This window comes from Lichenostomus cassidix, chromosome 2 (genome assembly GCF_008360975.1).
Source record: "Lichenostomus cassidix isolate B80296 chromosome 2, HeHo_3.0, whole genome shotgun sequence".
Lineage (NCBI taxonomy): Eukaryota > Metazoa > Chordata > Aves > Passeriformes > Meliphagidae > Lichenostomus > Lichenostomus cassidix.
In genome coordinates this window covers 115,562,763-115,578,475 of record NC_139482.1, presented here as the reverse complement: position 1 = coordinate 115,578,475, position 15,713 = coordinate 115,562,763, and positions in this window count along the sequence as shown.

Sequence of the window (15,713 nt, the reverse complement as noted above, 5' to 3'; positions counted from 1 at the left end):
ACCAGAGTCTTTTTTTTGTGCACGACACACAGATCTTCCTCATGGATCTGGTTTTCTACAGATCCAAAAACAAACCTAAGTGAGGATGAAAAGTATCCACACCATCTACTGCTACCAGCCTGTGAGGAGTCCACCAAAACAATAAAACAGACCCAGAATCTATGTCTTTTCAGCATACCTTTGCATGAAATTGTGCTTTCCTTCTTTAGGAATCACATGGGTTACACAAGCCATGGATGTAGGATATAGCAGGACTCTTATTCCCAAGGGCTAGAGAGCTCACCAAGTACTGGGAAGGGTGTTAGGTATCCTTACACATATTGCTGGTCCCCCAGTACTGACAGAGATTTCCATTGCTATGACAAGGTGGGCGTATGAGAACTTTCGTCTCATTCAATGTACTCATCACTTAAGTGTTGAAGAGGTTAGGAAACATGTAAAGCAGAGCATAAAGAGATCTATTTTTACTGGTTGCTTCCCATGGGTCTTACTTCATGAGTCTTTGATTCCAGCCAAAACCTCTTATTTAGCTGTAAGAGATCCAGATATTCAGTTATGAAAATTGATTTTTTCCCCAGCTATTTTACTTGGAGGTGACTTAAAAAAAGACAGAACTCTGAAAATATTTTTGGTAAGCCTAAACTTACATCTGTATGCAAGATGTTCAGCAGAAATTAATTATCTCAATTTATTAGGGAACTGCTGGTAATCAATAAGGTGTCTGCTTCTTTCATGTAACATTTAATGCCCACTGCATGGGCAGTGTGGAACATATTTAGTCTTTAATTACAGTTACAGCAGATTTATTCCCCTGTATCACTGACTAATCAGTCATCCGTTATCTTCACGAATTTAAGTTTTTCTATGACTAGTAATGAAATCACAGAGCAGAAAAATGAGATCACGAAAGGGTTTGTATTTTCTCTATATGCTTGTTTCAAGGACTGTGAAAAGTAAATAATTCTGACTTGAAATCTTCCACTCTTTTAAGTATTTCCATAGGTATCTTCTAATAGAAAGTACAGCCAAAGCAGTTTTTAAATGTTTGAATGCAAACATAGAGCCCAAAGAAAGAAACAACTCAAACTTCTTTTCAAAATCTACTTTACAGCTACAGACAGATAGTACTTTAACACAGAACATTTATTTGAGAGCTCTTCTTCATAGTGAAAAGAAGAAATTCCCGAAGGAAAGGGTTCAGTCACAGAAATGCCAGACCTAAAGGAACATGTTTTCTAGAAATCATACATGTACTGATAGTGAGTAACCACTTACACTGCTTAGTATGTAGGACATACATTAAAGCCCTTATTCACGGACTAACACAGGCTGAAATACTTTCCTAATTTTTTTTGGAATCACTCAATAAAATCAATGTTGAAGCTCCAACTGAGTAAAGATGCTCTGTCATAAAACATATGCTTAACTCTAAGAGTACGTTTAAATCTAATTAAGTGTTCTTTAGAATCCACAGTGTGGGTAAAGATTTCAGCTCAGTGACTAGAATATAAATAAATATTCCTGATATTCTTCCTGGCATAAATATTGCCAGGAAGAATGGAATGTATATTTTACTTTTTCATATGGAACTTAAGAAAAATTTTTATGCAAAATCACCATTTTGAGAAATAGTCTAAAACTTCTGTACTTTTCAAAATTAAACTCTTCAACTTCTGCAAATATTTTCATCATTCTTTCCAGATATTCCTCTTCCCCAAACTTGACATTCATCATGAACAATTTTGTCCCTTCCAAAACATAATTTTTCAGTTAATTTACTTTCAAATGGTAAGGGTTATCCAGTTCTACTAGTATTTTAAATTGGCACCAGTTTGACTTTTCAAAATACATAGATATATTTCAAAGAAGTTTAAAGCACAACTATCAGGAGCAGAAAACTACAAAGCAGCCCAAGAACTAAAACTTTGTCCAGAACACTCAACCACCCTCTGGGTGAAAAATCTTTTCCTGATATCCAGCCTAAACCTCCCCTGACCAGCTTCATGTAATTTTCTCTGGTTCTGTTGCTGGTCACGGCAGTGAAGAGATCAATACCTGCCCTTCTGCTTCTCCTCTTGAGGATGTTGAAGATCACAATGAAGTCTCCCCTCAGTCTCCTCTTCTCCAACCTGAACAGACCAAGAGACCTCAGCCATTCCTCCTAAGATTTGCCCTTCACCATCCTCATGGCCCTCCTTTGGACATGCTCTAATAGCTTAACGTCTTTTGGATATTGTGGCACCCAAAACTGCACACTGCCCTCAAGGTGAGGCTGTCCTAGTGCAGTGCAGAGTGCAGGCAAGGGACAATCCCTTCCCTTGCCCAGCTGGTGATGCTGTGCCTGATGTCCTCCAGGACAGGGTTGTCCCTCCTGACTGCCAGGGCACTCCCTCCTGACTGCTAGGGCACTGTTGATTCATATTCAACTTGCCATTTACCAGGACCCCCAGGGCCTTTTCCACAACAGTTCTCTCTCTTGTTCTCCATACTATTCACACAACCAGGCTTACACCATTCCAGGTACAGAATCCAGCAACAAATCACCCAACAATCAGGTTCTTCCAGGACAGATCAGAAACTGCCCACATGGCTTGCTGGTTTGACTGTGCATTCTAAAACAAGATACTTTTAAAAACCCACTCAGATGTAGGTGTCAATTTTTGATCTGGGGAAAAATTCAGTCAGAACTGTCCTGCTCCAGAATTAGTCCCAGGTCAATATTCCTGATGCATGTGCATTACTATATAGGCAGTAGTCTTTGCTCTACTCACTAAAATGCCACCTGACTTTTGCAGCATGGCCTGTCAATAAATGCTGCACAGTATTTTGTCCTTTCCATCTTTTTTATGGCCTCTTTCTTAGAGGCAAAGATGTAACTTTTGAGCTTTCAGAAAAGGTCAGGCAACAGCCGTAGAAGAAGACCCTCTGCATGGTATGGGTCTGTGAAAGGACTATCCAGAGTTTAGCCCACAATAGCTTACTATTGATTAGTTAAGATTGTCAAGATACTATTTAATTTTTGCCCACTCTTTTGCCAATCTGTCTTTACCACGGACCAGAATATCCAAAACATCTTTCATCCTGTACCAGAAGCCTAAATGGAAAAGGAGAATCCCCCTCATATTTCTGTCAAGGCTAGAGCCAGCCACCTGTCCTTCACAGAAACAATTATTCATGAAAGAAAAATTAAACAGATGTTGATTGAGAGTTCGCTTAAGCTAATGGTGCGATCAGACATTAATGTGACTAATGGTAATGGCCCCTCTGGATGAGTTACGTGGTAATAGTGCTCCAGCTGTTTTGGCTTTGCAGAAACCAGTCAGATGACTGAGAATAACTTTTCTGGTCTTTCTTCAATTAATCTCAGTTGACTGAAATAAAAAATTAGAATTATGAGCAATTCTGAAACTGGGGGGCAGGGATTATGACTATTTCTGTAAGGCATTAAAGGACACTTAGAATCTCTTTGGCTGCTTTGGAATTCAAATAATCACTTAACAGCTTCTCAGGACTTAAACTTAGCATTGCAGTCACCTGAAAGCACGGCCTGGTATAGCAATCCTCATTCAGAAAAAAAGGCCATTGTAACATAAAAGTTGTATCATGAACTTGTTACACAAAACAACTATGTCCCAAACCCCTCTGCAGTTACTTAGCAATGTAAATGCTACAAATAAAATCTGCAAGGCTATTACATTTCAAAGTCATTATATGGTATTTCCAATATGCTCTTGATCACTTTCTAACACAGTATTTTGAACCAAAACAGCCTATTACTTCTCACTGCCCCTTATTTCTGGCCAGTGTGTGGGTTCTCAATACCCCAAAGTTTTATTTTCAAAAAGTTTTTGTCCCCAAATGCTTGAGTAAATACTTCAGGAGTAGAGCTCCTTTTCAGAGATTTAAGGAACAGTGAAATTTGGTCTAAGTCTGAAGGTCATCACTATGGTGCAAGATGTTAATGGTACAGATTAGGAAGATAAATACTTTGCTTCACAGACAACATAACAGATGTCTGAACAAAACTTTTCAGGGCTACCGTGTTACGGCCCAAGCAGCTGAGATAGAACTCAGTGCCCTTGAGAATGTGGAGGATTGGGATGAAATGGGAGAAGTGCCAGAAGAAAGTGAAGAAGAGATGGATTATCCCAACAACCTCCCAGAAAAGTATTACAGATAGTATGAGCCGTTATCTCTCCCCAACCACTCGACGCATGCATATCTCAGAGTTAGACATTGGTAAATTTAGACTGTAAATTACTTGTATTCACTTTTCTATTTGTCCTGAAAACTTGTAAACCCACCTAGTTATGTGTCCTTATAACCTGTTGTAGAGCCTTTGTTCTGGGCTCTTCAGATGTCTCTCCAAACTCTCCTGTCCCCTATGTAACCCCCAATAAAGCTGAAGAGACCTCATCTCGTCCCCTCGCCTGAGTCGACTTCCAGAAGCCCAAATTCATCTCCTGTGTTGCTCAAAACAGCCCTTCTCCCCACTGAATGAACTTTCCTGTGGCATTTAAAGCACTTCTGGTTATGACTTCAGAAGTAGCCGCCGAAGATGGTGCTCCCGTGTGAGGAAAACCACAGATGATCGTGTGAGGAACATCGTGGGAGAAGACGCTGAAACCGCGTGAAAAGAAGAAACCGGGAGAAACAGCAAAAAACCGGATTTCAAACCCCTCCGAAAAGCCGCGGCTGCAGCCTGCCGCCGAGCGCCGCCGCGCCGCCCCGCCGCCGAGCGGAGGAGGGGAAAGCCAAAACACCCGCAGCCACATTCCAGCCACGCGTGAAATTTCCACCTGAGAGCAACACCAAAACTTTCCAGCTTTTGTGGGAGCCTACGCCCGATCGAAGCGTGCGTGGACGCCTGGAACGCGACCTCGTGACACCGACTTTATTTTGCCCCTGACCTCCTCACGGAACAGGACCCACGAGTGGTGTAAGTCCCCCGTGACATTGTGGGAGTGGGGAGAGGGTAGTCCCCACCCAGTGCCCCTGCAGGGCAGAGAACGAGTCTCGCTGTAGGGGGAGGGTCAGAGGAACTGTTTTAGTTTTGTTTTTTGTTTTTCGGCTTAGAAAAAGACCACCCCCCCCGCTTGGAAATGGGCTGCTCTTTTTCTAAAGTCGCGAATCTGAGAGGCGAGATTGAGTCCAAATTAACCACACTTTTAGTTCAGAACGAAGTTTTCTTTAAGAAAAGCCATTTAACATCTTTAATACGTTTTATTTTAAAATATTGTCCCCCCAAAAACCCACAAGACATCCTTTCAGGGGATTTCTGGGACGAACTGTCCGAAAAAATCTCCTTTCAATGCCGTATACATGAAAAATTAGCCCTCCGATTGTACCCCCTGGTCTCCAAAACTCACAGTTTAGTAACCGCTGCTGAAAAGCTTTCCCCTTTTTTATCCCAACACCCTTCTCCTTACCCCTCTATCCTAAAAGGAGCGAGAAATCCCCAGGTAAACCGTAAAAGTACGCCCAGGAGCTGCCTGCGCTGGGACCCGCGGGTTTCTCTCTCCCCCCGAACCCCAGACAGAGACTGCAGCTCTGTTTCTACTCCTCCCTCAACCCCTCTTACCCCTAGTCCGCGCTTTCCCCGATCTCGGAAAAATAAAACCAGGTCCGCGCCAAAAAACGCTGAAAAATCCACCCCAGACCGCGCGGAATCCAGACAAAGCAATCATGGCTGCGACCATGCCTGCCTCCGTGGGCGTGCCCGACGTTCCCCTTCCCAGCATTCGTCGCGAGCATCTTCTTCCCAGCATTCCCCTTCCCCCTCTCCTTCCGCCCAATCGCGTCATGACTTCCTCCTATCTACTCCTCCATGTTTACCCGCAAAAGCCTCCCGCGGCTTTCGCCGCGGGAACAGAACCCACTCCTACCATGATCTCACTCCCTCCTCCCTCTCCCTAGATCCACCCCCTTCACTCCCTCTCCCAACCCTGTCCACCGCCTCCTCCATGACGCCAGAGGGGCGGTCCGAACCCCGACAAAACACCTCCGGAGAAATTTCTCATGGGCGCAGCCATCTTGACAGGAACTTCAGCATGTCAACTTCCGGTGGTCAGACCCTCATAGCTGCGCCCGCCAAACGGCGGAAACAGCATCCGCCTCCTTCACCCCAACACCCCTCTCAATCCCAACTCTCTCCTAATTCTAATCACAGTTCCCCCAGTCCCTCACCACCCCCGATGAGTATCCACAGAGGCAACACACATGCTGTTAACTGGGTTCCAATTCCACATTCAGTGAGAGAAAAAGTTGTAAAAGCTGCAAAAAATTTTGGCCAAGATTCAACCTATTTTAATTCATATTTAGATTCAATACTCCAATCAGAAACCCGTTGTCCAGTAGACATTCGAAGCATTATAGCAGTGCTATTAACACCAGCACAAATGACACTCTGGGAATCACATTTTAAACGGAGGGTCCAATCTCTTTTAACAAATTATAAAACAAACCCCAACCTGCAACACCTAACAATGTCAATTCTCATTGGATCAGAAGAAGGATTTAATAATCCAATTGAACAAGTGAAAATCATTACAAAATCAATTCAATTAGATTTAATAACAGCAGCACTTAATGCCTTAAAAGCTGTTCCTTCAAAACCAGAAACCTTAGTACCTTTCATGTATATCAAACAAGGCCAAACTGAATTATTTACTGATTTCATTGACAGGCTGACAGCAGCCATTGAAAAACAATTTAAAAATCCTGAACAGCAAGAAGAAGTCATAATTCAAACAGCCTCTGTGAATGCAAATCCCAGATGCAGGCAAATCATCTCGTCTTTACCCCCAAGCACAGAAATTACCTTATCATTACTGATCGAAGCCTGTTCACGTCCATCTTTAGAACCCCCTCTCCGAGTACCACAATTCCCTAAAGCCTATACTTCCCAACCCCAATCCCATTCCAATCCACAACCACATTATACCTGCCACAAATGTGGCCAGCCCGGCCATTTGGCAAGAAACTGTCCCAATATTTCCCTCTCACGTTCTTCTCCTTTTCCTCCGAGAACACCTGCGGAATCCCACACTGGAACCCCAAACACCTCGCGCCCTGCGTCACAACAATCTACACCTCAAATCGCCAGAAAACCCTCCATTCGTTTTAATCCAGCCGCAAATGAGTCATCAAAAAACTAAATTATGAACGCGAACACTCACCGCGTGCAGAAAAAAATAGTGAGATCCAAGAACTGAACTGGACATCTGAATCAGACACCGATGATGACACGTTCCAGCATTTGCTGCCAACAGACCCTGACCAAGGACACACAACATCTGTATTCTGGTCAGAAAACCTAGCAAAATCTCGTCCTTTGCTGACAGCATCCTTAACATTAAATGAAAAGACAATTACTCTAACTGGACTGGTGGACTCTGGAGCAGACATCACCATCATTGCACGCCGAGATTGGCCTTCCCAATGGCCTCTCACTGATTCCACCACACCCATTATGGGAGTGGGAGGAAATGCACAGGCACGTCGAAGTGCCCAAACAGTTGTTTGTGTAAATGTAGAAGGAGCAAAAGGCACTGTCCGTCCCTGTGTGGCGGACCTCTCATACAGTCTGTGGGGGAGAGATTTGCTCTGCCAATGGGGAGCAAAAATTATCATTCCATCTCCTAAAGAGCAGGTTTTTTCCACCGGGGCCGTGGTGGAGGGTGCTATCCCACGTCTTAATTGGCTGAAAGAAGAACCTGTGTGGATTGATCCATGGCCCCTGCCCCTTGAAAAATTGAAAGCCCTCAAAACCCTAGTGGCACAGCAACTTGCAAAAGGACGAATTGTTCCTTCAACAAGCCCGTGGAACTCTCCAATCTTTGTTATCAGAAAACCTGGTAAGGACGAATGGAGACTTCTCCATGACCTTCGAGAAATTAACAAGGCCATGGAGGACATGAGATCTCTCCAACCCGGATTACCATCTCCGGCCCTTTTACCCTCAGACTGGAAATTGGCTGTTCTTGATCTGAAAGATGCTTTCTTTAGCATTCCACTCCACCCTGCAGATCAAGCCAAATTTGCATTTTCAGTGCCTTCTCTGAACAACTCAGAACCACTCCAAAGGTTTCAGTGGACTGTTCTCCCTCAGGGGATGAAAAACTCACCTGCAATTTGTCAGCAATATATTGCACGAGTTCTCGCCCCTGTGAGACGACAGTTTCCTGAAGTCCGCATTCTGCATTACATAGATGACATTCTGGTGTGTGCTCCAACAAGCCCAGAAGTTGAAAAAGTGCTCACAGTCGTTTCACATGTTTTCACAAAAGCAGGTTTTGATATAAGACCAGACAAAATCCAAAAAACACCACCAGTGAAATACCTGGGTTGTACCATCAATGATCGTACTATCCGTCCTCAATGTTTGAAAATTGGAAACCTCCCACGCACATTGCGTGATTTACATCAACTGTGTGGCTCCGTGAATTGGGTAAGGCCTCTCCTGGGTATCACAACTGAGGAAATGGCCCCCCTTTTCAACTGTTTAATCGGAGGGGGGGAGCTAGACTCCCCAAGAGAATTAACACCAGAAGCTGTGGCTGCACTGGGAAAGGTGGAAAAGGCCATATCGGAAAGGCAAGCCCACCGATATGACCCAAACCTACCTTTTGAGCTTGTGGTCCTGGGGGAAGGCCGATACACCCACGGGTTAATTTACCAGTGGAGTGTAGACCGACCTGATCCACTGCTTATCATCGAGTGGATCTTCCTCCCCCACCAGTTGGCGAAGACGTTAACTACCCGAGATGAATTTGTATCCAAGGTGATCAAAAAGGGTAGGTTAAGGCTCCGTGCCTTAGCAGGTCAGGACTTTGTTTTCATACGTGTGCCTTACAAAGCTGAACAATTGGATTTTGAAATGCAATTCAATGAACCTCTGCAAATGGCTCTCGAAGGGTTCTCTGGCCAAATAACATCAAGCCATCAAAAACACAAACTTCTAAGTACAGCATTTAATTGGTTTGAAAAACCAAAACTGTCACAAAAACCAATTCCCAACGCCTTGACTGTATTTACAGATGGCTCAGGCACTTCCAAAAAGTCTGTTATGACTTGGAGGAACCCCACCACAGGACAGTGGGAGTCCGATGTGCAGGTAATCGAGGGGTCCCCACAAGTTGCCGAGCTTGCTGCAGTGGTGAGATTGTTTGAAAAATTTAAAGAACCTGTCAATGTTGTCACAGACTCTGCCTATGTGGCAGGAGTGACATTGAGAGCAGAAAATTCGGTCCTGAAACAAATTGACAATCCGAAAATCTTTTCTTTACTCCTGAGGCTTGTGACAGCCTTGTCCCACCGGGAGCATCCCTATTTTGTGATGCATGTAAGGTCACACTCTGACCTGCCAGGACCCATCGCCGATGGAAACAGTAGGGCTGATCAATTGGCAGCTTCTGCCCTGAAACCGAATACGCCAGACCACTTCAGCCAGGCAAAGTTGAGCCATCAATTTTTCCATCAAAATGCTCACGCCTTGGCCAGGCTATTCGGAATCTCTCGAGAACAAGCAAGAGCAATAACTAGGGCATGCCCTAACTGTGCCACCGACGATCTGCCCACTTACCCTATGGGTGTTAACCCTCGAGGAACTGAGAGTTGTCAAGTGTGGCAAACCGACGTCACACATGTTCCCGAATTTGGATGACTGAAATACGTCCATGTGTCAATGGACACATTTTCAGGAGCAATGTTTGCATCAGCCCACTCTGGGGAGAAAACAACAGACTGCATCAGGCATCTCACCCAAGCATTCGCCACACTGGGCATCCCGGGGCAAATCAAAACTGACAAAGGCCCTGCATACTCATCCAAACGATTCAATCAATTCCTCGAAGAATGGGGGATCAGCCATGTCACCGGCATCCCTCACTCGCCGACAGGCCAAGCACTTGTCGAGAGGGCCCATCAGACCCTCAAAACAACACTTTACAGACAGCTGGGGACCACAACAGAAGTCACCACACCTCACCTCCGGTTGGCCAAGGCGCTCTATGTCATCAACTTTTTAAATGCCTCGGCCGAGGAGCCCATGCCGCCTATATTTAGGCACTTCATGAACGACAAGAGAGGAAAATTGAAAATACAACCACCTGTGTTAGTTCGGAATTTGGAAACTTTAAACATTGAAGGACCATTTCCCCTGGTAACCTGGGGACGTGGTTACGCATGCGTATCCACGCCTACCGGGCCCAGGTGGGTTCCAGCAAAATGCGTCAAGCCGTACACAGCTGAAGATTTCAAACATCATCCCCCTCGAGTGAATTTCGCGAAACCAAAACAAAAATTCAAACCCAGTTGGGAACGACTTTCAATCCTCAACTGGAAACAACAGAAAGAAATCAGACTCAAAGATCCCCCTTTAGTTAAAATACCTCTTGAATCATACATATATTCCCTAGCGAATTTTGACTTCCCAAAACCAAAAATTCTTCAGTATTGGGAAGACCCTTTTAAGTTTCAAAATGTTATTTTTGTTTAATCATGTTTGTTTTGTAGGTTTCACGATGAAGGGACTCCTGCAGATCATCATCATCCTGGATTCTATGGTTGCAACTGAAACATTCATAGTACCCCAACCAAAAGCTAACGTTTGGCGATCTCTCGCCGAGTCTCTGGGACAAAAAGGTTTGTGTCTAGGCATGGACAGAGCAGAAGATCCTATCCAGTCCTGTTTGTTGGGAATCCCACTGAAACTGAGAGAATTTCCTTTTATAGACAAATTAGTAAATAACCACTGGAATTCGGCAGCTGCCTGGGACAATTTTGTCACAGAGTTGCCACCTCTGAAAGCAGAACCACAAAAACTCGAACTGCATGGGTCAGCCCGTGCAGATCAATGTATCTCATTCATTGCTCCAGAAAAAATAAAATATTCACTCATCCCTGTAGACAAAAAATATTCCCCGAGAGATTGGTGTGTGACCACAGCAATTCATGGATCAGTGGGACCCGAACAACACAAACAATTGCCAAAAGGCCTCTTTTTGATTTGCGGCAACCATGCCTGGGCAGGAATCCCTGCTCATCCACGAGGAGGCCCATGTACACTCGGTAGATTAGCGACATTTACACCAGACAAACAACAGTTAATGGATTGGCTTTCTTCCTCCAAAAATTCAGTCTTTCCCAGTCAACAACCAACATCTTTAACTGGGAAATCTGCCCAATTCAAACGTCAAAAAAGAGATCAAGGAGTAGCACAATTGGACTTGGAAAAATGTAATAGTGAAATCACAACCTGGCCCAAAAGCAAAAAATTAGCTGCAACTATTTTTCTACCGTGGACAGCCATTTACCACAACCTTGGAGAAATTGATCGTATAGAATGTTGGATAGGGAAAAATGCAAAAGCAACCTCTGAAGCCCTAAGCGAACTCCTTGCAGATGAAGAAACTTTAAAACATGCCACTCTCCAAAACAGAGCTGCGATAGATTATCTTCTGCTCCTCCATGGCCACGGCTGTGAAGAATTTGCAGGAATGTGCTGTTTTAACTTTTCCCTACATGGGGAAAGCATTTCTGAAAAGATTCACAACATCCAATCACAAATCAAAAATCTGAAACAGGAAACAGAGACTTGGTGGGGGAAGCTGTTCCAAGGATGGGGCCTGTCCGGATGGCTTACCTCCCTCGTGAAAACCTTGGTGTCAGTTGTTCTCATTGTCACGTTTGTTCTTTGCTGTTTGTGTATATGCAAATCTATCATTGTAAAAGCAGTTTTATCCTTTTTATTTGAAAACAAACGGGGAGATGTTACGGCCCAAGCAGCTGAGATAGAACTCAGTGCCCTTGAGAATGTGGAGGATTGGGATGAAATGGGAGAAGTGCCAGAAGAAAGTGAAGAAGAAATGGATTATCCCAACAACCTCCCAGAAAAGTATTACAGATAGTATGAGCCGTTATCTCTCCCCAACCACTCGACGCCTGCATATCTCAGAGTTAGACATTGGTAAATTTAGACTGTAAATTACTTGTATTCACTTTTCTATTTGTCCTGAAAACTTGTAAACCCACCTAGTTATGTGTCCTTATAACCTGTTGTAGAGCCTTTGTTCTGGGCTCTTCAGATGTCTCTCCAAACTCTCCTGTCCCCTATGTAACCCCCAATAAAGCTGAAGAGACCTCATCTCGTCCCCTCGCCTGAGTCGACTTCCAGAAGCCCAAATTCATCTCCTGTGTTGCTCAAAACAGCCCTTCTCCCCACTGAATGAACTTTCCTGTGGCATTTAAAGCACTTCTGGTTATGACTTCAGAAGTAGCCGCCGCACTACCGTATAGATGAATGTCAAGTAATGGTATGAATTTGGTATCTTTTGATATAAAATTACTTATTTTTCTTTTTAATTACTGAAATAATTAGTGGAACAAATTCCAGTGTAGTTTGGGAAAAAGTATCTTATTTCCGAATATGCACTTACTGAGATTAAGCCTAAGTGTAGTCTGATTATATACACAAGGAAAATGCTAGCTTCATATTCAGTAGAGTGGTTTTGAAAGAAAAGAGTGCTTGCAATGACCATTTTATCATCCATCTTGAAGTATTCATTAGTATTATATACTGACTCTCTTCTCGAAAACAGATGAAAAAGTGGCTGTGGAGTTAGGATAGACCTGAGCAGGTTTTCAGAAATAAAACTAGAGACAAAACCAGTATGTGGTAAAGCTATAGTGTATTACAAAACATAAAGTTTGAATTTGCCAGTTTTCCCATAAGCACTGAAAATACAAAAAAAAATTCATATAAAAATGAAAAATAGAAAAAAATATTCAATTGTCCTTTATTTAGGCATCTTAGCTTGCCGTAGACAGTTACATTACAATGCAAATAGGAAGATACACAAAGAAATACCCTTTCTGGTTTCTTTCCATTCCTTTTTGGCATAAGATTTGTTTTGCCTCTGGACTGGGTCTTCCATTGTGAAATCATCTGGGAAAAAATAACCTTTTGTTAGTGCAGATTTTTTTCAGATCAGTATTTTCAACACTTTGAGACATTTAATGTATTACATAGCTCAAAGTGCCAGCAAAATAGAAGGTAAGGATGATTTAGGTCCGCAGCACCCTTGCTGTGCTAGTCCACTGCTGTGGAACATTTCCTGAAGAGAAGACCAGCACAAGTGCACTGAACAAAGCACAGACTACCTGGGATGCCAGAGCAGTTTTTAGCGTGACCTACAGCAGTACCTGAACGTTACAATTCTCCGTCAAACCAGTGTGTCTTCCCTGCTGTTTTACTGAAAGAGGAATAAGGATGAAAGATCAATATATGTTATCATACTCTGGAAGTTGAAATCTAGCACAGAAAAATTTCTCCCCCCCACTTCACTCTAGAAAATAAGGGTAAATACAGAACATACATCCTCTACAATTTAAACAAATGCAGCTCCACACTACCATGGCCAAGTGCTAGGACTGTCCTCATTAGCTACATTTAAGCAATATGGGAAATCTCTACCCTACTCTGTAGCTACTTCTCTTGCACGTGCAACAGAAACATGACATGATAAAGATCAGGGAATGACATTAAACTACCTTTGTGCCTTTCTGCTCCTTTTCCTAAGTTATCATGAGAAGAAAAAATAACAAGAAAAATAAACATTCAAGGAGAGTGATGAGCAGAACAGAACAATTATACCTGCTGTTCTCTCCCTCACAGCAGCCCTGGACTAGGGGAACCAAAATGCCAATTCAAATCAATTTAAATCTAGTGGGCTATACAGGTCACATCTAATGGAGCAGAAAACCCGGCCTTTTATTTGCTGAATTAACCTAGAAGCAGTTACACTGCATAGCTCAAGCAGCCTGGAATCAGAACATGATGTCCCATCATTCCTCACCATGCACTGCCTAGATGTTCTGCCCATGAACTTGAAGGCATGCTGGGGACAACCAGGTATTTAGATACCTATAAAGCATTGTGCCCTTTCACTATCTAAAAGCATTTTTTGCACTTAGGCAAAATCTACAGTCTCACAACTGTGCCATTACCCACCTGAAAGGAAGAGAAAGGCGAGTGAGACAGAATTGCAAGATAATCACAAGGATTTCTTTTCTCACTGCCTCACAATACACATTATAATTGCACTACATACAGTAGAAAATTACATCATTTAATATAATTCTTCTCCTGGAGACGGTGCAACTCTACTTCCCTAAAAACAGCTATGGTTACTTCTTACCTTTGAGGCCCATCTATTGGGTCAGATCCCAAACATTTCTCTTTATTTTATTTACTAGTTCCCTGGTAGGAAACTTCCACAATTAAACCTTCATCTTAGGCAGTCCTCCACAGAACAGCACCAATTACAGAAGCTGAATATACATGCAGTCCCTGAGATTCTTTCAAAAATTCAGTTGGTCTTCACTTACCACATTGATTTTACCACCACCTCACTTTAAAAATGTTTGTGTTCCTGGGAATAACTGTCTCCTATAAGAATGGTAAGCAGAATATGCTAATTGATTTCCTGCTACTTCAGTCTAAACAGGTAACTCTGTTCTGTCCATTAGAGCAAGATTCAGTTTTGAGTGTCTGATTTCTTTAGGCATTTTAATGTACCATGTTTAGTACAAGTCATATTCAAAACAGAAAAAAGTATTCCATTGGTTTTATTCTTGAGATTAATATGGTTGCAACCAGCTTGGACAGAGCAGTGGATGGAGATGGGTGTATATCCCTGATACTGATGGAAGAAATATTCTCTTTTTTAAAGGTAATTCTAACTTCCAGAAAAAGCCATCAAGAAGTATTTGATTTCAATAGGAAAGAGCCCAGCTCCTTGCCAAGCCGAGAGAACAGGATGGAGAAGGACTGAAGTTTTGGATTCTTAAGGGCACCCTTTTTATATTTACCTCAAACCCTAAACTCCCACAAGAGAGAGGCACATGTTTCTGCTGACTGATTGTGATTTTTATTCTTATATGGAAAGCCCAAAGCTTTGAAGCTTTGAGCAAAACTTGAAGAGGGGATGAGGAAGGAAGATGTTAACTGCAGAGACTGCTGGGAGTAATTTATGAGGAACTGCCTTGGCAGCAGTTCACAGCAGACTGAGTGCTGAAAAACTATTTTTTGAAGAACTGTCTGGGGTCATGTTCAGAAAGCAGTAAATGCAGTAAATGTTTCTATTGATTTTGCATTATTAAATCCAGAAAATAACCTACCTTTGCATAATATGCAATTTACTTGATTTAGTACACTAATAATTCTGTCTCTAAGACCAAAATAAAAATCATAGTGATTCTTCACTCTGAAATTAGATGACTGCAGAAGAATTTTTTTTTCAGATTATGTAAATTACTCAACAATGTTTAAAAGCACTGGTTTTAAACTGTTAAACTGCTTTGCCATTTTTACCAATATGAACTGTTAGTCCCTTGGGGTCTCCTATTTTAGGGTGCTGACAAAAAGTTGGTAGGAGGCAGTGGTGTCTTAACAGTGGTGAGACTTGGACTGAAGCCATAATGAGCCTCAGAAGAGAGGAGAGATGGGTCTTAATGATGCATATTGAAACTGGAAGGTCAGATGTCCATTCAGTACATCAGTGACAAAGTGAGAATTACATTGCAGGCATTTGTGATTTGACATCCACATTAAAATACAAACGAGGTCATAAAACCTGAAACTTTCAGATGGTACTCACCATATCCTTATAGCACTGATTTGTCAGAAGTGAAGATGACAGTCACTGTCCTTA